Here is a 22625-nt window from a genome sequence, read left to right as displayed (position 1 = left end):
ACCAGACTCTGCATCAACTATTTAATTTTCCATGGGAGTTTTGCCATGGATCCCCCTCCGGCATGCCACAGTACAGGTGTTAGTCCCCTTGAAACAACTTTTCCATCACTATTGTGTTCAGAAAGAGTCCCTGTGGGTTTAAAAATTCGCCTGCCCATTGAAGTCAATGGCGGTTCACCCGGTTTGCCGGTTCGCAAACTTTTGGGGAAGTTCGCGTTCGCTGTTCGCGAACCCAAATTTTTAGGTTCGCGACATCACTACTCCAGGATGAATCACATATGTTACTTTCAATGTCACATAATGTCACGCGGGGGGAGGATTGAAATCAATGGTTTAGTCAGGGCCCCCAAAATTTCAAGTGGCAGCCCTGGTCACCGATAATAAGGATCATGACACAGACCAGAGCAATACCGCTGCTGATAAGGGTGTGGGGGCCTCTGGTGGCAAAAAAATGACTGCCAAGGACTGCTCCTAATGAAGGTGTGGGGTGCCTGTTCCAGAGGAAAATTGGCCTTAGGCAAGGTAGGGGGCTGGGGCCGGTAGGAGGGGGTTCTGGTCTTCTAACATTCCCAGTCTGGCCCTACACCTATTTCTTGGGGTGGAGTATTTGGAGAGAAGGGTGGGCCAGTGAGCTCATTAATCACAGGTTTGGTTCATAATTTCAGCTCCTATGTTTTAAAAGGAAGCCTGACATAGGCCTATTATCACTTAGCTAGGAGGGCTGGTGTGTCTAAAGAGACTTTATTGCTGTGAATCATTTGTAAAAAGGACATTGTACTGTAAAGTGCTGTGCTATGGTGTGAAATGCTGTGATGTGCTGCAGAGGATGGATTTACACTCTTAAGAGTTAGATTATGAGTGTAGCGTTATTTCGTGCTTCTGCTCGTGCATTAACTTCGCTAGAAGGGGACTTTTTGTGCTCGTTAGGTTGCACTGGTAATACAAATTGAAAGCAAAAAGTTTGCTTATGAGGGAAAACCAGAGGCACGCAAAAAGTGGAACTTTGAATATAGCGACTGCGTTAACATATTCTTCCATGGACTTCAATGGATCGCGAAAACAGCAAAAACACTCATATTTGCACGCTAACTTGATTGCATTCATTCAAGTGTGCTAAACTGATTCATTTTAAAAAAGAACAACAGTTTTTTTAACATATATACAAATGAATAATTTTCCATAAATTGGATCAATAAAGAAATGGGTATTTCACTACCATTTCTAATAAATCATAATGTTTGTGATCCAACAATAATTAAAAACAATTAAGGCTAAAAAGGGGCTATGTGGCCTGGATGGGGTACTATGGGGAGTGAGGAGAATGAGAAGGTGATAATGGTGTAAACGATCATCAAGATCACACAGATTAAGCGCTCAAAGGCATCCTCCTGCCTGCGTACTGCTGGGATTTAACCCAGTCAGCCAATTTCTGTTTCCCTATAGCTTTACACACCATTCAAGCATGCACAGTCTCAAAGCACTGATCTCTTTATATATTTTCGTCTAACAAAGAGATTAACCATGTAGCCATTAGTCCCTATCTATCATTCACTCATTCTGCTCGCTTAATCTGAGATTTAATATCACAACGTGAGAAATTATACTACATACACCACATTTTTCATACATATACAGTGTGGTGGATAACAATCAAAACCCTCTCTGTGTGTATGTGGTTGTAATGTATCACCTCAACAATACATCCATTTGAACAAAAGGACCAACAAGTTATTAAGTATAAGTTTAAAGCAAGCCGTTGTTAGCTCCCACAGTAAAACACCCCTCTCTCAGGCCACGCCCACTGACGTGTTTCGTCACTTGTGTGTGACTTCGTCAGGGCATAGTGGCGGCCCAGCTGTTCAGCCCGCCTGATATAGTCTTGGGTTGCCATGGTGATGGCATATGTTTGTGGAAGTGCTAACCGCATACGTATTATGGCGATCACGTTTATCAAAAAGTATTCTACTCTTGTAAAGCATTAACATATTTTATTGTCCACAGGTTTATTGGTCTATAAATCATATACTTATGATATTATTTTTTATACGCTATCTATTTGTTTGATGTCATCAGAAGAGCAACATTAACCCATACAGGGTCACTTCGAATGGAAAATTATATTCAAAGTCATATCATCATATGATGTCAGTCAGATGCTATAGAATCCCCAAGAGTTGGTTAGAAATGTCAGATAAATAGCATTTAGAATATATCTAGTTTACCTATCACAGCACGTTTATACTGATCGCATTACTCATAGGGCATGTTAAAACTGGTTTATAAAGTCCATTTTTAGATTATACAGTGTATACCTCGCTTAGCTAATACAGAATGAGTCTTACAAACTCATATATCAGTATATATTTTCCCCAGTATATTTCTATATCATGATGGCAACACTATATTGGTCAGATATATAAGGAGCATATTTAGGTATTCATATATTGTTATTTCCTCAGAATTTCCTGACACTGAGTCTTTGTTAAAGGATTTTAATATACTTAATACCTATGTCATTCTATTTATAGCATTATCATAATATATATAAAATTAAGGTATTAGTACATATAATCTTATATAAACAATATATTATACATATGGATAATAGTCTCAACAGTTATTTTATTATGTTATGTCTCCTAATCGCTCATATTTATATACTACGGGAGATATATTTCAAAATCCTAAATGAGAGATAGACTACTGTATTTAGTAGTAACAGAAATGGTTATTTAAAGTTATGATTACATCAAGGTATAACAACCACAAATGGCCTATGGGTGTTATGAACATGGGTTATTAACAGTAATGCTCGATTTTAAAGGAAACTCTTATAAGAGATTGCTTAATTCAAACCTTTTAGGGATGCAGACTGTAGTTCATTTATCCATCTGTATTTTTTTGGTAGAAGCATTTTATTAATGTCACCCCTTCTACCCTTTAGTTTCAATTGTTCAACTGCAAAAAATACACTTCATATTTATTATCTTTATGTACTGTATTCATATGTTGTGCCACTGGCACATTACGGTTCCATTTTATATCTCCCATGTGTTCAAGTACTCCTGTGCATAGTTCTCTAGACATTTTGCCCACATAGATCAGGGGACATTTGCACATGGCGACATATATGACTCTATTTGTTCTGCAATTCATAAAGTCAGTTATTTGGTATCGTTTGTTTGTTTTTGGATGTTCAAAATATTTTTTGGGGAACATATTCTTACACGTCTGACAGCGTCCACATTTGAAGAAGCCTTTTGTTTCTTGCAACCACGTCCTAGGTTTTATTTGGGAGAAATTACTTTTTGTCAGAATATCTTTCAAATTTTGAGATCTCCTATTTGTTATCATGGGCTTATCTGTGATTACTTCTGTGAGATCAGAGTCTTCTTGTAATACATGCCAGTATTTCTGGAAGATGTTACGACTTACACTATTTTTCTCATGAAAGGTACCTATGATTCTGATTTTATTAGGGGTAGTCTGTCATTGTATTTTCTCTCCAGTAGTAAGGTGGGTCTCTTTAATGCTTTGGCTCGTTGATGGGCCTTTTTGAGACACCTATTGGGATAACCCCTTTCTTTGAATATCTTCCATAGTTCCTTCGCTTCAGACTCAAAGTCTTCTTCAGTATTGCAATTACGTCTTGCTCTCAAATATTGTCCAAAGGGAATACCCATCCTTTGACTTTTTGGATTGTAATTGTCCCAATTTCAAAGGCTATTTGTCGATGTCTCTTTCCTAAATAACTTACGGCTAGATTACGTGTTGTGTGTTAGGGTAAAAAAGCTGCGTTAAGAGGTCCTAACGCTGCTTTTTTACGCCCGCTGGTATTACGAGTCTTGAAGGTTTAGGGTGACCGCACACTTTTTTGGCCTTACCGCAAAACGACTTACGTAAACGTCGTAAAGTCTTTTTTCTATGGGACTTCCATAGCACCAGTATTACGAGTCTGCCGCTCTGGACACCGCCGCCACCTACATTATATTTATAAACCCCTAATCTGCTGCCCCCAACATCGCCGACACCTACATACTATTTATTAACCCCTAATCTGCCGCCCCCAATGTCGCCGCCACCTACCTACACTTATTAACCCCTAATCTGCCGCCCCCAACGTCGCCGCCACTATAATAAACATATCAACCGCTAAAACGCCGCACTCCCACCTCGCAAACATTAGTTAAATATTATTTACCCCTAATCTGCCATCCCTAACATCGCCGCCACCTACCTACATTTATTAACCCCTAATCTGCCGCCCCCAACGTCGCCGCCGCTATATTAAAGGGACACTGAACCCAAAAAATTTCTTGATTTCGTGATTCAGATAGAGCATGCAATTTTAAGCAACTTTCTAATTTACTCCTATTATCAATGTTTCTTCGTTCTCTTGCTATCTTTATATAAAAAAAGGCATCTAAGCTTTTTTCTTGGTTCAGAACTCTGGACAGCAGTTTTTGATTGGTGGATGAATTTATCCACCAATCAGCAAGGACAACCTAGGTTACATTCTTGCATTTCAAATAAAGATTCCAAGAGAATGAAGAAAAATTGATAATAGGAGTAAATTAGAAAGTTGCTTAAAATGTCATGCTCTATCTGAATCACAAAAGAGAAAATTTGGGTTCAGTGTCCCTTTAAAGTTATTCACCCCTAAACCTAAGTCTAACCCTAAACCTAACACCCACTAACTTAAGTATAATTTAAATAAATCTAAATAAATATTCCTATCATTAACTAAATTATTCCTATTTAAAACTAAATACTTACCTTAAAATAAACCCTAAGCTAGCTACAATATAACTAAGGTAGAATAGTTATTAAATAGTTATTAACTATTTAATATCTACCTAGCTAAAATAAATACACATTTACCTGTAAAATAAAACCTAACCTAAGTTACACTAACACCTAACACTACACTATAATTAAATAAATTAACTAAATTAAATACAATTACCTAAATTAAATTAAATTAGCTAAAGTACAAAACCCCCCACTAAATTACAGAAAATAATAAACAAATTACAGAAATTTAAACTTATTACACCTAATCTAATAGCCCTATTAAAATAAAAAAGCCCCCCCCCAAAATAAAAAAAAAACCCTAGCCTAAACTAAACTACCAATAGCCCTTAAAAGGGCCTTTTGCGGGGCATTGCCCCAAAGTAATCAGCTCTTTTACCTGTAAAAAAAATACAAACAACCCCCCCTACAGTAAAACCCACCACCCACACAACCAACCCCCAAATAAAATACTAACTAAAAAAACCTAAGCTCCCTATTGCCCTAAAAAGGGCATTTGGATGGGCATTGCCCTTAAAAGGGCAGTTAGCTCTTTTGCCGCCCAAAGTCAATAACCTAAAAATAAAACCCACCCAATACACCCTTAAAAAAACCTAACACTAACCCCCTGAAGATCGATTTACCGGGAGACGTCTTCATCCAAGCCGGGCGAAGTGGTCCTCCAGACGGGCAGAAGTCTTCATCCAAGCTGGGCAGAAGTGTTCCTCCAGATGGGCAGAAGTCTTCATCCAGACGACATCTTCTATCTTCATCCATCCGGCACGGAGCGGGTCCATCTTCAAGACATCCGACGCGGAGCATCCTCTTGGCTGATGCGATCAGCCAATAGGATTGAAGTTCAATCCTATATTTTTAAATAGGAATAATTTAGTTAATGATAGGAATATTTATTTAGATTTATTGTAATTATATTTAAGTTAGTGGGTGTTAGGTTTAGGGTTAGGCTTAGGGGTTAATAACTTTAATATAGTGGCGGCGACGTTGGTGGCAGCAGATTAGGGGTTAATAAATGTAAGTAGGTTGCGGCGACATTGGGTGCGGCAGATTAGAGGTTAATAAATAGTATGTAGTTGTCGGCGATGTTGGGGGCAGCAGATTAGGGGTTAATACATATAATGTAGGTGGCGGCGGTGTCCGGAGCAGCAGATTAGGGGTTAATAATATAATCCTGGTGTCGGCAATGTTGGGGGCAGCAGATTAGGGGTTAATAAGTGTAAGAGTAGGGGTGTTTATAAATTTTATTTCCCCATAACAATCAATGGGGCTGCGTTAAGGAGTTTTATGCTGCTTTTTTGCAGGTGTTAGACTTTTTTTCAGCTGGCTCTCCCCGTTGATTCCTATTGGGAAATCGTGCACTTACGACCAGCTCACCGCTGTCTTAAGCAGTGCTGGTATTGTATGTATTGTGTGGTAATGAGAAAAATTTTGCTCAACGCTCACTTCTTGTCTTTTAACAACGGGTTTCTGAAAACTCGTAATACCAGCGCTGCAGGTAAGTGAGCGGTGAGAGAAAACTGCTCGTTAGCACCGCACAGCCTCTAACGCAAAACTCGTAATCTAGGTGTTAGTGTTTAGAGACCCATCTTCCTCTTTCTTGATTTCAAGATCTAAAAATGAAATGCTAGTCTCTTCAATCATAGAGGTATAGTATATCCCATAGGCATTATCATTAAGCCAACACAAAAAGTTTGTAAAGTCCTCTTTTGTTTCTGTCCAAAGGATTAGCACATCATCGAATTTCATGAATGGATTTATATCTTTGTTAATGATATAGGTGTGTTTAATCCAACCTAAGAATAAATTTGCATATGTGGGGGCACAGCATGTGCCCATTGCTGTGCCCTTCTTTTGCAAATATACTTTGTGTTTTAGCGCAAAATCAAGCAGGTCAATAATAGACTCATCTTCCTCACTCCCTGTCAGATTTACCGTTTTTTAAAAATATTGTACAGCTTGTCTCCCTAATGGGTGAGAGATATTTGAGTAAAGACTTTCAACATCTATACTAGCCAGGAGGGTATTGTCCTGTACATTGGTGTTTTCTAGACACTTAAAGAACATCTTTAGTATCTTGGACATATGATGTCAGTGTGTATACAAATTCTCTAAGTTTCTTATCAATATAAATACTGATATTTTCCATCAGGCACCCATTGCCAGACACTATTGGTGTGCCTGGAGGTTCATTTGTGTGTTTTTTTGGATTTTAGGGAGACTATAAAATGTTGCTACTCTGGGTGTCATGTTACACATAAATTGGTATTCAGCTTTCGAAATTATCCTTTCACCAAAACCTCTATCCAAAAGCGAATTTAGTTCCTTGATAAATATTTTGGTGGGGTCTTGTCTTAACATTTGGTAGTTATCTTTATTTGTCAAAATATCTAGACACATTTTTATATACTGTGTATTGTTCATTATTAACATATTTCCACCTTTGTCGGCACTTTTGATTTTTATTTGAATTGTTTTTAAGCTCAGACAGCTTTTCTTTCTTTAAAACTAAGATTCTTCCTAGTTTTACTTTTACAATTAAGTGCTTCAAGTTTGGTGGTTACCAAGGAAACAAACTTATCAATGGTAGGGTATTTGGAGATTGTGGGCATAAAGCTGTTCTTTGGTTTTACAGTGCTACTTTTGGGGGCATTATCACGGTTTTTATTTTCATGTAATAGTGTCAACATTAGGTTCACTATTTCCTGATCATCTTCTTCAACCCCCATATCAGTGAGGCAATTTTTATTAGCAGCTTTATGAAATTTATGTAAAACTAGCTTTCTCGCAAATAAATGTGTGTCCTTCACCCAGTTAAATGTGTCGAACTTGGGAGTGGGGATAAAGGAAAGGCCCTTTGGTAGCAGAGTATAGTGTTCTTGTCTTAAATCTATCCCTGCCAGGTTAATGATTTGCAATCTTGCCTCTTTCATTTTTGTGCGCTAAACTGACAAGCATTATCTGTCTCTATGTGTGTACATATATATTTATATGTTTTTATGTACATACATGTCTTTAAATACATATATACACATATACATAAATACATAAGTATACATATATATATATATATATATATATATATATATATATAAAAGAAGAATTCCTGACTGACTCATCAATGCCCAGCTCAAACCATTTAACCTAGGAACGTGAAATTTGGAAGGTACGTTGTTTTTATGATGTAGGCACTCGCTAAGTAAGGATTTTTGGAAATTACGTCCCTAAGGGGGTGAAAAAGGGGGGTGCATTTTTTTATGAGGCAACCTATATCTCAATAACCGACGATGTTACAGATGTGAAAATCGGTATTTAGATTCTCCTTGAAAAATAAAGAAACACATGTTTTACCATTTCCCCAAAATCCACTTTATGCGGGGGGGGTCAAAAGTAGGTGGCTGATTTATGAGGACACCTATATCTCAAAAACTGACAATGTTACAGACGTGAAAATTGGTACAAAGAAACACATGTTTTACCATTTTCCAAAAATCCACTTGGGGGGTCAAAAGTGGGGGGCTGATTTATGAGGATACCTATAACTCAAAAAATGACAATGTTACAGACATGAAAATTGGTATTTAGATTCTCCTTGAAAAAATAAAGAAACACGTGTTTTTCCATTTCCCCAAAATCCACTTAAGTGGGGTCAAAAGTGGGGGGCTGATTTCTGAGGATACCTATATCTCAAAAACCGACAATGTTACAGACATCAAAATTGGTATTTAGATTCTCCTTGAAAAATAAAGAAACACATGTTTTACTATTTCCCCAAAAGCCACTTAAGGGGTCAAAAGTGGGGGGCTAATTTCTGAGGATACCTATATCTCAAAAAACGACGATGTTACAGACATGAAAATTGGTATTTAGATTCTCCTTGAAGAATAAAGAAACACATGTTTTACTATTTCCTCAAAATGTACTTAAGGGGGTCAAAAGTGGGGTGCTGATTTTTGAGGATACCTATATCTCAAAACCCAACGATGTTACAGACATGAAAATTGGTATTTAGATTCTCCTTGAAGAATAAAGAAACGCATGTTTTACTATTTCCTCAAAATCTACTTAAGGGGTCAAAAGTGGGGTGCTGATTTTTGAGGATACCTATATCTCAAAAACCGACGATGTTACAGATGTGAAAATTGGTATTTAGATTCTTCTTGAAAAATAAAGAAACACATGGTTTACCAATTCCACAAAATCCACTTAAGGGGGTCAAAAGTGGGGGGCTGATTTCTGAGGATACCTATATCTAAAATAACGACGATGTTAAAGACGTGAAAATTGGTATTTAGATTCTCCTTGCAAAATCCCCAAAATCCCCAAAATCCACTAAAAGGGACAGTATACACTCATTTTCATATAACTGCATGTAATAGACACTACTATAAAGAATAAGATGCACAGATACTGATATAAAAATCTAGTATAAAACTGTTTAAAAACTTACTTAGAAACTGTCAGTTTGGCTATGTTGAAAAGGTAGCTGGAAAGCCCACTGCAAGTGGAAAATAAGACACTCCCCCCTCCCCCTTCTTTTGCATATGAAAAGACCCTTTACACAAACAGGAGCAAGCTGGAATAGGTAGCTGACGGTATTCACATAAAACTTTGGGGCTTGGTTAGGAGTCTGAAAATCAGAGCAATGTTATTTAAAAATAAGCAAAACTATACATTTATTAAAAAAAAACTTTATGGGCTATATAAATAGATCATCTACAAAACATTTAAGCAAAGAAAAAATCAGTGTATAATGTCCCTTTAAGGGGGTCAAAAGTGGGGGGCTGATTTCTGAGGATACCTATATCTCAAAAAACGATGATATTACAGACGTGAAAATTGATATTTAGATTCTCCTTGAAAAATAAAAAAAAATACACTTAAGGGGGTTCAAAAGTGGGGTGCTGATTTTTGAGAATACCTATATCTCAAAAATCCAAATATGTTAAAGTCGTGAAAATTGGTATTTAGATTCTCCTTTAAAACTAAAGAAACACGTTTTACCATTTCCCAAACATCCACTTTAGGGGTTCAAAAGGGGGGGTGATTTATGAGGATACCTATATCTCAAGAACCAAAGACTTTACAGACGTGAATATTGGTATTCAGATTATGAGAATTAATGAAAACTCAAGAAGATCATGTCAGTGAGTGTGCAACCCAAATGGGTACACACATGAGGGCACATGTCGTTGTGAGTGGTCAGGTTTTTCGCTATTTTTTACAAATCACAAAATCCATGCAAGCAAATCCGCGGGCAAAAGCTAGTATATATATATGTAATGGATACCAGAAACCCAAGGCTACCCCCCAACCCCCTACTACATGGCTCACTCCCTTTTATATTAGATTTGGCCATTTCATGGCTTACAGGATCTCTCAGATGCGTGCTATATGTTGTTTTGCTGTGTACACTTGGTCATGGAAGAGCTGATCTATGACTGGGAAAAACCATCCTAGGCTGGCCGGGCTCCTGGAACTCCTGGTCGGCCGACTCACAACGGACACCTGTCTAACCCCTCTCAGACTGGCCGGGCTCCTGGAACTCCCGGTCAGCCACAGAACAGCAGGACCCCCACTAAATTTACCCCTGGTTGCTCCAGTGGCCCTTTGCCTCAGAGCTCCACTCTTTTGAGGATTGGTAGCCCCTAAGGAGGACAAGAGGTGAGGGAATTACTGGAGGGGAGCTCCTTTGGGAACCAGGGGTGGACACCCCTACCCCCATAACCTCAACAGACTGTATCTCCAGTCCCCAGTAACAAATCCCACCGCTGTCACCAATGTGACAGATACCCAGACTACCCCAGCTGGGTAGCTCCGTCAAACAGGTTCTGCTTCCTCCCTGCTGACTGCAGCTATGTAGCTAGCAAGTGAGCACAGCCTGTAGCCACCACTGATGCCCGACAGCACCAGTATTAAGGGTCCCACCCTGTGGCAGACTCTGGCTACCCCGATTAGGTAGCTCTGCCATAGGGTCCTTTCTTCCCCAGGAAAGGTGCCGCTATGTAGCGGAGAAGAAAGTGATTTCAGCAATACTCTCCCCTTACACAGAACCCCTTCCTGGGAAAGGAGACAGTCGGTCTTTCTCCCCAGTGGCAGTGCCAGGAGCTGGGAGAGGAGACAGTCAGTATCTATCCCCAGCGGAAGAGCCATCCCCTGGGAGCAAAGGTAGTCATCCTCCCTCCCCTTACACAGAACCCCTTCCTGGGAGAAGAGACAGTCAGTCTCTCTCCCCAGCGGCAGAGCCAGGAGCAAGGAGAGGAGACAGTCGGTCTCTCTCCCCAGCGGCAGAGCCATCCCCTGGGAGTGGAGGTAGTCATCCTCCCTCCCCTTACACAGAACCCCTTGCAGGGAGAGATGGATGTCGATAACTCTCCCCAGCGGCAGAACCCCTTCCTAGGATAGGAGTCAGTCGGTCTCTCTCCCCAGTGGCAGAGCCAGGTACAGGGAGAGGAGACAACCGATCACTCTCCCCAGTGGCAGAGCCTTCCCCTGGGAGTGGAGGTAGTCGTCCTCCCTCCCCTTACACAGAACCCCTTCCTGGGAGAGGAGACAGTCGATCTCTCTTCCCAGCGGCAGAGCCAGGAGCAGGGAGAGGAGACAGTCAGTCTCTCTTCCCCGCAGCAGAGCCATCCCCTGGGAGCGGAGGTAGACGTCCTTCCTCCCCTTACACAGAACCCCTTCCTGGGTGAGGAGACAGTCTGTCTCTCTCCCCAGTGGCAGAGCCATCCCCTGGGAGCGGAGGTAGTCGTCCTCCCTCCCCTTACACAGAACCCCTTGCAGGGAGAGACAGATGTCGATAACTCTCCCCAGTGGCTGAACCCCTTCCCGGGAGGGGAGACAGTTGGTCTCTCTCCCCAGTGGCAGAGCCAGGTACAGGGAGAGGAGACAACCGGTCTCTCTCCCCAGCAGCAGAGTCATAACCTGGGAGCGGAGGTAGTCATCCTTCCTCCCCGTAGGCAGAACCCTATACAGGAAGAGACGGATATTGATAACTCTCCCCAGCTGCAGAACCCCATGCAGGGAGTGGAGACAGCCGGTCTCCCTCCCCAGTGGCAGCCCCCCTTCCAGGGAGTGGAGACAACCGGCTTCTCTCCCCAGTGGCAGAGCCATCCCCTGGGAGCGGAGGTAGTCGTCCTTCCTCCCCGTAGGCAGAACCCCTTACAGGAAGAGACGGATATTGATATATCTCCCCAGATGCAGAACCCATTGCAGGGAGCGGAGACAGCTGGTCTCCCACCCCAGTGGCAGCACAGTTTCTCAGGGAGCAGAGGTAGCTGGCCTCCCTCCCCAGCAGCAGATCTCCTTCCCAGGAGGAGAGGCAGCCCGTCCCTCTCCCCAGTAGCTGGGCATGATCTCTACCTTTTTTCCACCCAGGAGTATTTCCCACAGGAGGCAGACATGACATTGGGCCTGGGGGAGACCCAGCCCGGCAGTTGGTGCCACAAGTTTGGGCCCCCGAGTCTTGGCTGCCCCACCAAGGAGCAACCTCACCCTTCGGTCTGGAGTAAGGAATACAGCTGGGAAACTGGCAATGGCTTTGTTTGTGGGTGGGTAAGCCGGTACTCAAATGAGGGTCACAGAGGGAGGCAGTGTGGCCATGGAACTTGTGGTAGAGCAACTGTTTGGGAGCCGGCCTTGGCAAACTTGTTTGGGACTTTTCATCGTGTGCCTATCCCTGCGCCTAGGGTCTGCCGAACTGGAGGGGGGGAGATGTCATGGATACCAGACAGCCAAGGCTACCCCCCACCCCCCTACTACATGGCTCACTCGCTGTTATATATGATTTGGCCATTTCATGGCTTACGGGATCTCCCAGATGCGTGCTATGTTTTGTTTTGCTGTGTACACTTAGTCATGGAATAGTTGATCTATGACTTGAAAAAACCCTCCTAGGCTGGCTGGGCTCCTGGAACTCCTGGTCAGCTGCCTCACAATGGACACCTGTCTAACCCCTCTCAGGCTGGACCAGCTCCTTGAACTCCCGGTCGGCCACAGAACAGCAGGACCCCGCTAACTTTACCTTTGGTCACTCCAGCAGCCCTTTACCCCAGAGCTCCGCTCTTTCGGGGATTGGTAGCCCCTAGGGAGTACAAGAGGTGGGGGAATTACCGGAGGGAAGCTCCTTTGGGAACCGGGGGTTTTGGACACCCCTACCCCCATACCTTCAATGGACTGTATCTCCAGGCCCCAGTAACAAATCACACCACTTTTTGGACTGTGTAATCTGAGGAGAGCTTTAAAATGACACCCTGGAAGTGGTGCTGCCACTCCCCAGGGATTACCCTGAAACTGCCACCCCTGGGTTCTGGGATTCTGTGGGACTGTGGCTACTATGGAGGTGCAGGTCTGTCTAAAGGGGTGGGAATGGTGGGAAAATTGTGGGATTGTCCAGTGTCTTATCAAGATGAGCTTTGTGTATAAAAGGAGTGTGTGTTTTCCAATAAAATCAGTTCTTTGGGTAAATTTATGAGGATACCTATATCTCAAAAACCAAAGACGTTACAGACGTGAATATTGGTATTCAGATTATGAGAATTAATGAAAACTCAAGAAGATCATGTCAGTGAGTGTGCAACCCAAATGGGTACACACATGAGGGCACATGTCGTTGTGAGTGGTCAGGTTTTTCGCTATTTTTTACAAATCACAAAATCCATGCAAGCAAATCCGCGGGCAAAAGCTAGTATATATATATGTAATGGATACCAGAAACCCAAGGCTACCCCCCAACCCCCTACTACATGGCTCACTCCCTGTTATATTAGATTTGGCCATTTCATGGCTTACAGGATCTCTCAGATGCGTGCTATATGTTGTTTTGCTGTGTACACTTGGTCATGGAAGAGCTGATCTATGACTGGGAAAAACCATCCTAGGCTGGCCGGGCTCCTGGAACTCCTGGTCGGCCGACTCACAACGGACACCTGTCTAACCCCTTTCAGACTGGCCGGGCTCCTGGAACTCCCGGTCAGCCACAGAACAGCAGGACCCCCACTAAATTTACCCCTGGTTGCTCCAGTGGCCCTTTGCCTCAGAGCTCCACTCTTTTGAGGATTGGTAGCCCCTAAGGAGGACAAGAGGTGAGGGAATTACTGGAGGGGAGCTCCTTTGGGAAACAGGGGTGGACACCCCTACCCCCATAACCTCAACAGACTGTATCTCCAGTCCCCAGTAACAAATCCCACCGCTGTCACCAATGTGACAGATACCCAGACTACCCCAGCTGGGTAGCTCCGTCAAACAGGTTCTGCTTCCTCCCTGCTGACTGCAGCTATGTAGCTAGCAAGTGAGCACAGCCTGTAGCCACCACTGATGCCCGACAGCACCAGTATTAAGGGTCCCACCCTGTGGCAGACTCTGGCTACCCCGATTAGGTAGCTCTGCCATAGGGTCCTTTCTTCCCCAGGAAAGGTGCCGCTATGTAGCGGAGAAGAAAGTGATTTCAGCAATAATCTCCCCTTACACAGAACCCCTTCCTGGGAAAGGAGACAGTCGGTCTTTCTCCCCAGTGGCAGTGCCAGGAGCTGGGAGAGGAGACAGTCAGTATCTATCCCCAGCGGAAGAGCCATCCCCTGGGAGCAAAGGTAGTCATCCTCCCTCCCCTTACACAGAACCCCTTCCTGGGAGAAGAGACAGTCAGTCTCTCTCCCCAGCGGCAGAGCCAGGAGCAAGGAGAGGAGACAGTCGGTCTCTCTCCCCAGCGGCAGAGCCATCCCCTGGGAGTGGAGGTAGTCATCCTCCCTCCCCTTACACAGAACCCCTTGCAGGGAGAGACGGATGTCGATAACTCTCCCCAGCGGCAGAACCCCTTCCTAGGATAGGAGTCAGTCGGTCTCTCTCCCCAGTGGCAGAGCCAGGTACAGGGAGAGGAGACAACCGATCACTCTCCCCAGTGGCAGAGCCTTCCCCTGGGAGTGGAGGTAGTCATCCTCCCTCCCCTTACACAGAACCCCTTCCTGGGAGAGGAGACAGTCGATCTCTCTTCCCAGCGGCAGAGCCAGGAGCAGGGAGAGGAGACAGTCAGTCTCTCTTCCCCGCAGCAGAGCCATCCCCTGGGAGCGGAGGTAGACTTCCTTCCTCCACTTACACAGAACCCCTTCCTGGGTGAGGAGACAGTCTGTCTCTCTCCCCAGTGGCAGAGCCATCCCCTGGGAGCGGAGGTAGTCGTCCTCCCTCCCCTTACACAGAACCCCTTGCAGGGAGAGACAGATGTCGATAACTCTCCCCAGTGGCTGAACCCCTTCCCGGGAGGGGAGACAGTTGGTCTCTCTCCCCAGTGGCAGGCCCAGGTACAGGGAGAGGAGACAACCGGTCTCTCTCCCCAGCAGCAGAGTCATAACCTGGGAGCGGAGGTAGTCATCCTTCCTCCCCGTAGGCAGAACCCTATACAGGAAGAGACGGATATTGATAACTCTCCCCAGCTGCAGAACCCCATGCAGGGAGTGGAGACAGCCGGTCTCCCTCCCCAGTGGCAGCCCCTCTTCCAGGGAGTGGAGACAACTGGCTTCTCTCCCCAGTGGCAGAGCCATCCCCTGGGAGCGGAGGTAGTCGTCCTTCCTCCCCGTAGGCAGAACCCCTTACAGGAAGAGACGGATATTGATATATCTCCCCAGATGCAGAACCCATTGCAGGGAGCGGAGACAGCTGGTCTCCCACCCCAGTGGCAGCACAGTTTCTCAGGGAGCAGAGGTAGCTGGCCTCCCTCCCCAGCAGCAGATCTCCTTCCCAGGAGGAGAGGCAGCCCGTCCCTCTCCCCAGTAGCTGGGCATGATCTCTACCTTTTTTCCACCCAGGAGTATTTCCCACAGGAGGCAGACATGACATTGGGCCTGGGGGAGACCCAGCCCGGCAGTTGGTGCCACAAGTTTGGGCACCCGAGTCTTGGCTGCCCCACCAAGGAGCAACCTCACCCTTCGGTCTGGAGTAAGGAATACAGCTGGGAAACTGGCAATGGCTTTGTTTGTGGGTGGGTAAGCTGGTACTCAAATGAGGGTCACAGAGGGAGGCAGTGTGGCCATGGAACTTGTGGTAGAGCAACTGTTTGGGAGCCAGCCTTGGCAAACTTGTTTGGGACTTTTCATCGTGTGCCTATCCCTGCGCCTAGGGTCTGCCGAACTGGAGGGGGGGAGATGTCATGGATACCAGACAGCCAAGGCTACCCCCCACCCCCCTACTACATGGCTCACTCGCTGTTATATATGATTTGGCCATTTCATGGCTTACGGGATCTCCCAGATGCGTGCTATGTTTTGTTTTGCTGTGTACACTTAGTCATGGAATAGTTGATCTATGACTTGAAAAAACCCTCCTAGGCTGGCTGGGCTCCTGGAACTCCTGGTCAGCTGCCTCACAATGGACACCTGTCTAACCCCTCTCAGGCTGGACCAGCTCCTTGAACTCCCGGTCGGCCACAGAACAGCAGGACCCCGCTAACTTTACCTTTGGTCACTCCAGCAGCCCTTTACCCCAGAGCTCCGCTCTTTTGGGGATTGGTAGCCCCTAGGGAGTACAAGAGGTGGGGGAATTACCGGAGGGAAGCTCCTTTGGGAACCGGGGGTTTTGGACACCCCTACCCCCATACCTTCAATGGACTGTATCTCCAGGCCCCAGTAACAAATCACACCACTTTTTGGACTGTGTAATCTGAGGAGAGCTTTAAAATGACACCCTGGAAGTGGTGCTGCCACTCCCCAGGGATTACCCTGAAACTGCCACCCCTGGGTTCTGGGATTCTGTGGGACTGTGGCTACTATGGAGGTGCAGGTCTGTCTAAAGGGGTGGGAATGGTGGGAAAATTGTGGGATTGTCCAGTGTCTTATCAAGATGAGCTTTGTGTATAAAAGGAGTGTGTGTTTTCCAATAAAATCAGTTCTTTGGGTAAATTTATGAGGATACCTATATCTCAAAAACCAAAGACGTTACAGACGTGAATATTGGTATTCAGATTATGAGAATTAATGAAAACTCAAGAAGATCATGTCAGTGAGTGTGCAACCCAAATGGGTACACACATGAGGGCACATGTCGTCAAGATGAGCTTTGTGTATAAAAGGAGTGTGTGTTTTCCAATAAAATCAGTTCTTTGGGTAAATAGCATGGCTGGCGGGGATGGTCGCAATATCTGAGACTGGCTATGAGACTGATGATCCGCCGATTATTAGAGGTTTTTGACAGCATCAACATTGTACAAGGACATATTCATCAGTCTCATGTTTTTCTGAGGAGATCGATATCACTCTTTGCTGTTTACATGACTGTCCAGCCCAGATCTGGACCGCAAGGACTCTAGACGGCAGCCTATTTGCAGAGTTCCCCCCGAGCCTCTGTAGCCCGGGTAGTTCAGTCTAGATATGGCTGCAGATCAGGAGAAATTGTATCTAGCTCTACAGGATTGCCTGCACAAGTTGGAGTCCCAGATGTCTATTAGTTTTGAACGCCTTTACATCTCTTATTGAGACCACAGCGGCAGAATGTAAAAATTTAAAGGTGCGTGGACAATCAGGAGACGCCATCTTGGCACATTGTAGGGCACAAGTTTTTCTCCCTATTTGCCAGGTAACTGCTGAGGATACCACTAACAACATCTCTCCAAGTGGCTGTGGAAATCCCTCATTATCAAGCTGTTTCCCTGATTGTCGGGATGAGGCTGGCTCTGCACCACAGGAACGAGAGTTGACATTTGCTCAGGGGGAAACCCCCATAGGGAAATCCATACGTAATGTTCACAAGAAATGTGAACAGCTGCTTAATGTTTTTCCACATTCCAGAGGTTCTCAGGCAGCTGCGTCGCTGCAATAAAGTGTTAATTACCCTGTGGACACTGACATTTACATGTCTCTGGTTATTTGGGAGGAGGGGGGAGTGCTTATTTATTACGCTAGTTCACATTTCACACTACAGAGGGTCATAGCTCACACAGATGTGCGTGTCCAGTACTTCTCCTGCTCAGACTATTTTAAAGGATCTTCATGCTCCAACGCTTCCTGTGAACTTAACAATCGGACTGAAATTGGGTAAACAGTGTCTGAGCTGCTGAATTCCTGTGGGGATTCTTGTATCACTACTGCTTATATGAATGAAGATCCTGTGATCTGAAATCCAAACCCTCACAAATGTGAAGTTTTATTTGGACTGTGTGATGCAAGACTTTATTCTAACTTTGTATCCAACTTGATGAGAACTGACCATTATGGTCCTTTATGTTAAGTGGGGGGACAATTTGTATCTTTAAGCCAGTATTATTATATATATATATATATTAATAGATCAAAGTGTATTTAGAGGTCCTATCTATGTTCTTATGTTTTGTTATGCATTCAGGATACCCTCAGATACATATATATTTAGCTCTTGTATATATACTACTTATTTTACTTACTATAGGCTTGTAGGACATGTCTCAATGTGTATTTACTTTGATAATCCACTGACCATATGTGCTAGTTTATGTAAGGAACTAAGCTGGGAATGGCTCATGACATCTGTGCATTACAGTATTTATGCTACCTATCTGTGTTTAACTATAACATAAGTCCACAAGTATGTCTCCATAGATACAATACCATCCTGGCCCCCATATAACTTCTACTAATTATTCAGTTTGCAATGGAGGCCTCCTTGGATAGTAGTCTGCCTCAACCTGATTTGTTATATTTGCACCTCCACTTGTGGGGTTTAGCCCTACAGGCTTCCACGTGGCTTATATTTTACTGCATTAAATCCACCACAAGATCTAATTGAATAATTTTGCTGGGTCTCTTTATCTCACAGATTTTGTATAGTCTTATAGTACTAGTCTTATAATGTACTGTCTGCGGCCGAGATGGTACGAATAGCACATCATCCTCCCTCACTCTTCTTATAATACGTAGAGATCATATGTAAAATTCTACTACTAGTTGTGGTTTTATTATACCTTAAGCTTATCCACCTAAATTGGTGCATATGGATCCTGTATAATATAGTAGGACACATTTTTTTTTCCGACTCCCTGAGGAGGCTTCAGTCTTTACCCTAGAACGCATGTTGCCCCAAATTACTGTGTTAAGCTAATTATTTCCTATTTCGACAAGTGCTTTAAAGCTGCAGCTACTTGCTCAGATGTCAATGGTTTAATACCTTCACGCAACTTTATAGAAGCATATTTATAGATATCAGTTTATGGCCTTTGTGGGGCCTATCAGGTTCTCATAGAATATATAAAACATTGTGTTAAGCTACTTATTTCCTATTTTGATAAATGCGCTGCAGCTGCATTTTTAGATGTTAATGGCTATAATTTATCCTTAACGTTTATATAAAACTGCATTAACGCATTGGATCTTAGATAGGCCCTGATCATATATCCCTCAACATTTACCCTATTTCTGTGGGGGTATGCTTCATTTTAACTTTTGCATATAAAAGGGGGGTCTTGTGATACAAATGTATGATGTTTATATTAAAGATTACAAAATGAGGTTTGTCACCTGAGATCCAAAAGTGGTCTCCTTTGTTGAAGTTAACCTCCCATAGTGTAGACATTTCCTATTGAGGCCCAAAAGTGACCTTGTGTGACATTAGGGAGTTGTAATGACCACCAGGCATATTAGTTACATTCCTTATGTTTGTACCTCTTGTCTGGAATATGTAGTGTATATTGGAAATATGTGGTACTATGATGTATTTCTCACCATTATTATGTTTTATTGTTGAGTATCATATATATGCCTTGTAACAATCCTCAAATAAAAATTAAAATAAAAAAATAATAAAAAATATTAGTTCTTTGCTCCACCTAAATGCTAGATGTCTAGTTATTTGGGTGGGGATTGCTGAAATCACTTTCTTCTCTGCTACATAGTGGCCCCTTTCCTGGGGAAGGAAGGACCCTCTGGCTGAGCTACCTAGTCAGTTTAGCCGGAGTCTGCCACAGGGTGGGACCCTGAATACTGGTGCTGTCGGGCATCAGGGGTGGCTACAGGATGTGGTCACTTGCCAGCTACATAGCTGCAGTCAGCAGGGAGGAAGCAGGACACGCTTGGCGGAGCTACCCAGCCGGGGTAATTGGGGTATCCGTCACAATATATATATGTATATATATATATGTGTATATATATATATATATATCCTATATAATTAAAGGCCAGGTATGTTTGACAGATGTAGTCATGCGCAGTAGAGACTGCGCAAGGACAAACATGCCTGGCCTTGAGCAGCAGAGAAAGTATTTTTCGGAAGCTGCCGTTGAGGGGCGTGGCTGGGTGGGAGCGACGTGATGGGGCGTGGTCAGGCATGCTGTGATGGGGCGTGGACAGGTTTGCCGTGATAGGGGCATGGTCGGACATGTCTTGACGGGGGCGAGTGGGGAGAAAGCAAAAGAGAGGAGGGGTGAGAGAGAGCAAAAGAGAAGAGGGGGAGAGAGAGAGCAAAAGAGAGGGGGGAAAGAGAGAGGGAGCGCAAAAGAGAATGGGGGAGATAGATAGCAAAAGAGAGGGGGAGAGAAAGAGAGCAAAAGAGAAGGGGAGACAGAAAGAGAGCAAAAGAGACGGGAGAGAGAGAAAGGGGGGAGAGAGAGAGCAAAAGAGGGGGCAAGAGAGTGCAAAAGAGAGGGGGAGAGTAAGAGCGCAAAAAAGAGGGGTGAGAGAGAGAGAGAGCAAGGGGTGGAACCGCGGTACTTAAAAAAATTGGCCTGTGTACACGGCTTTAGGACTATATATATATATATATATATACAGGGAGTTTATTTTACAGGTCAATTTGTATTTATTTTAGCTAGGTAGTTAATAAATAGTTAATAACTATTTAGTAACTATTCTACCTAGTTAAAATAAATACAAACTTGCCTGTGAAATAAAAATAAACCCTAAGCTAGCTACAATGTAACTATTAGTTATATTGTAGATAGCTTAGGGTTTATTTTACAGGTAAGTATTTAGTTTTAAATAGGAATAATTTAGTTAATAATATTAATTTTAATTTAGATTTATTTAAATAATATTTAAGTTAGGGGTGTTAGAGTTAGACTTAGGTTTAGGGGTTAATACATTTAGAATAGTGGCGGCGACGTTGGGGGTGGCAGATTAGGGGTTAATAAATGTAATGTAGGTGACGGCGGTGTAGGGGGCGGCAGATTAGGGGTTAATAGCATAATGTAGGTGGTGTTGGGCTCTGGGAGTGGCGGTTTAGGGGTTAATAAGTTTATTTCGTTGCAGCGGGGTCCGGGAGCGGCGGTTTAGGGGTTAATAACTTTAATCGAGTTGTGGTGGGCTCTGGGAATGGCGGTTTAGGGGTAAAACAGTGTAGTATAGTGTGGGTGTTTGGTGACAGTATACCAATAAAGCTGGGAAAAAGCCGAAGAGCAGCGAGATCGATGACTGTTAGTTAACAACAGTCCGCTGCTCATTGCCCCGTACTTGGTGCGTGGCTTTTTGACAGCTTTTTTGGTAACTTTGGACAGCATATTCAGGTCCGCAGCAGCAATGTTAGGCGATCTTAGGCAGCGTATTGGTGCCGTCGAATGCGAGTAAGTTGACGGCATGATAAATAGGCCCCATAGTATACTAGTGGTTTCAAATGTTCTTCCCTGCGGAATGGAAGAGGTTAAAGATTGGAGCATATATAGGGTAACACCTGTGCCTAAGAGTTAGCCCTGACGAAGTGCTGTGGATCAGCATGAAACGCGTAGGCGGATTAACCTGCTGTGTACCTTCTTATGATTGCATAAATTGACTATGGGCTAGATTACAAGTGAAGAGCTAACTAGCAATTTTGTTAGAGCGCCAATTGCGCTAGCGGTAAGTCATTTTTGCAAGTCGGATTGTGCTGATATTACAAGTTGAAAGTAAAAAACGTATTGCTCTAGCGCTAACCCGACTTGTAAAAATGGAGCAAAAAATTGTAAAAAAACCTGCCACCCTTCTTGCACGCTAACCTGAATCACTATAAACCCCTACCCTAATTACCCCTAAACCACCACATAGCTCCCTGCAAAGTTTGCACTGCACTATTAACCCCTAAACCACCATCCCTCCACACCACAAAATAAAAATCTAAACTATTAACCCCTAAACCACCATGCCATCACATCGCAAAGTACCTAAACACACTATTAACCCCTAAACCGCCATCCCGCACATCGCAAAGTACCTAAACAGACTATTAAAACCTAAACCATCATCTCGCACTCTGCAATGTACCTAAACACACTATTAACCCCTAAACCTCCAGCCATCCACATCGCAAAGTAATAAACTACTCTATTAACCCCTAAACCACCACCCCCCACCCGCAAAGTACCTAAACACACTATTAACCCCTAAACCACCATGCCCCCACATCGCAAAGTACCTAAAAACACTATTAACCCCTAAACCACCATCCTCCACTCCACAAAGTACATAAACACACTATTAACCCCTAAACAGTCAGCCCTCCACATCGCAAAGTAATAAACATCTAAACCCAAATTAAAATACACAAAAATTACAAAATAATTCACATAAATAACTACATTTAAAAAAAATTTAAACTTACTTATAAAAATAAATAAAACCGAATCTACTAAAAAAAACAAAAAACTAACATTACAGAAAATAAAAAAATCTAACATTACAGAAAATAAAAAAGTAATTACCAAAAAAATGCCATTCAGCTCTTTTGCTGCCTATAAAAAATAAAAATAAATCTTATCTATAAACATAACCTCACACTAAGCCCCAAGTTGGTACTCACAGATGATGGCGGCGGTTGTCAACCTTGATCCCAGCAGTGGTCCTTCTTCATTCATCTCTTATCTTCTACCCGGCGGTCCTTCTTCTTATCTTCATCCCGGCGTA

Source organism: Bombina bombina, chromosome 6 (genome assembly GCF_027579735.1).
Source record: "Bombina bombina isolate aBomBom1 chromosome 6, aBomBom1.pri, whole genome shotgun sequence".
Taxonomy (NCBI): Eukaryota; Metazoa; Chordata; class Amphibia; order Anura; family Bombinatoridae; genus Bombina; species Bombina bombina.
This window is presented reverse-complemented; position numbering follows the sequence as displayed.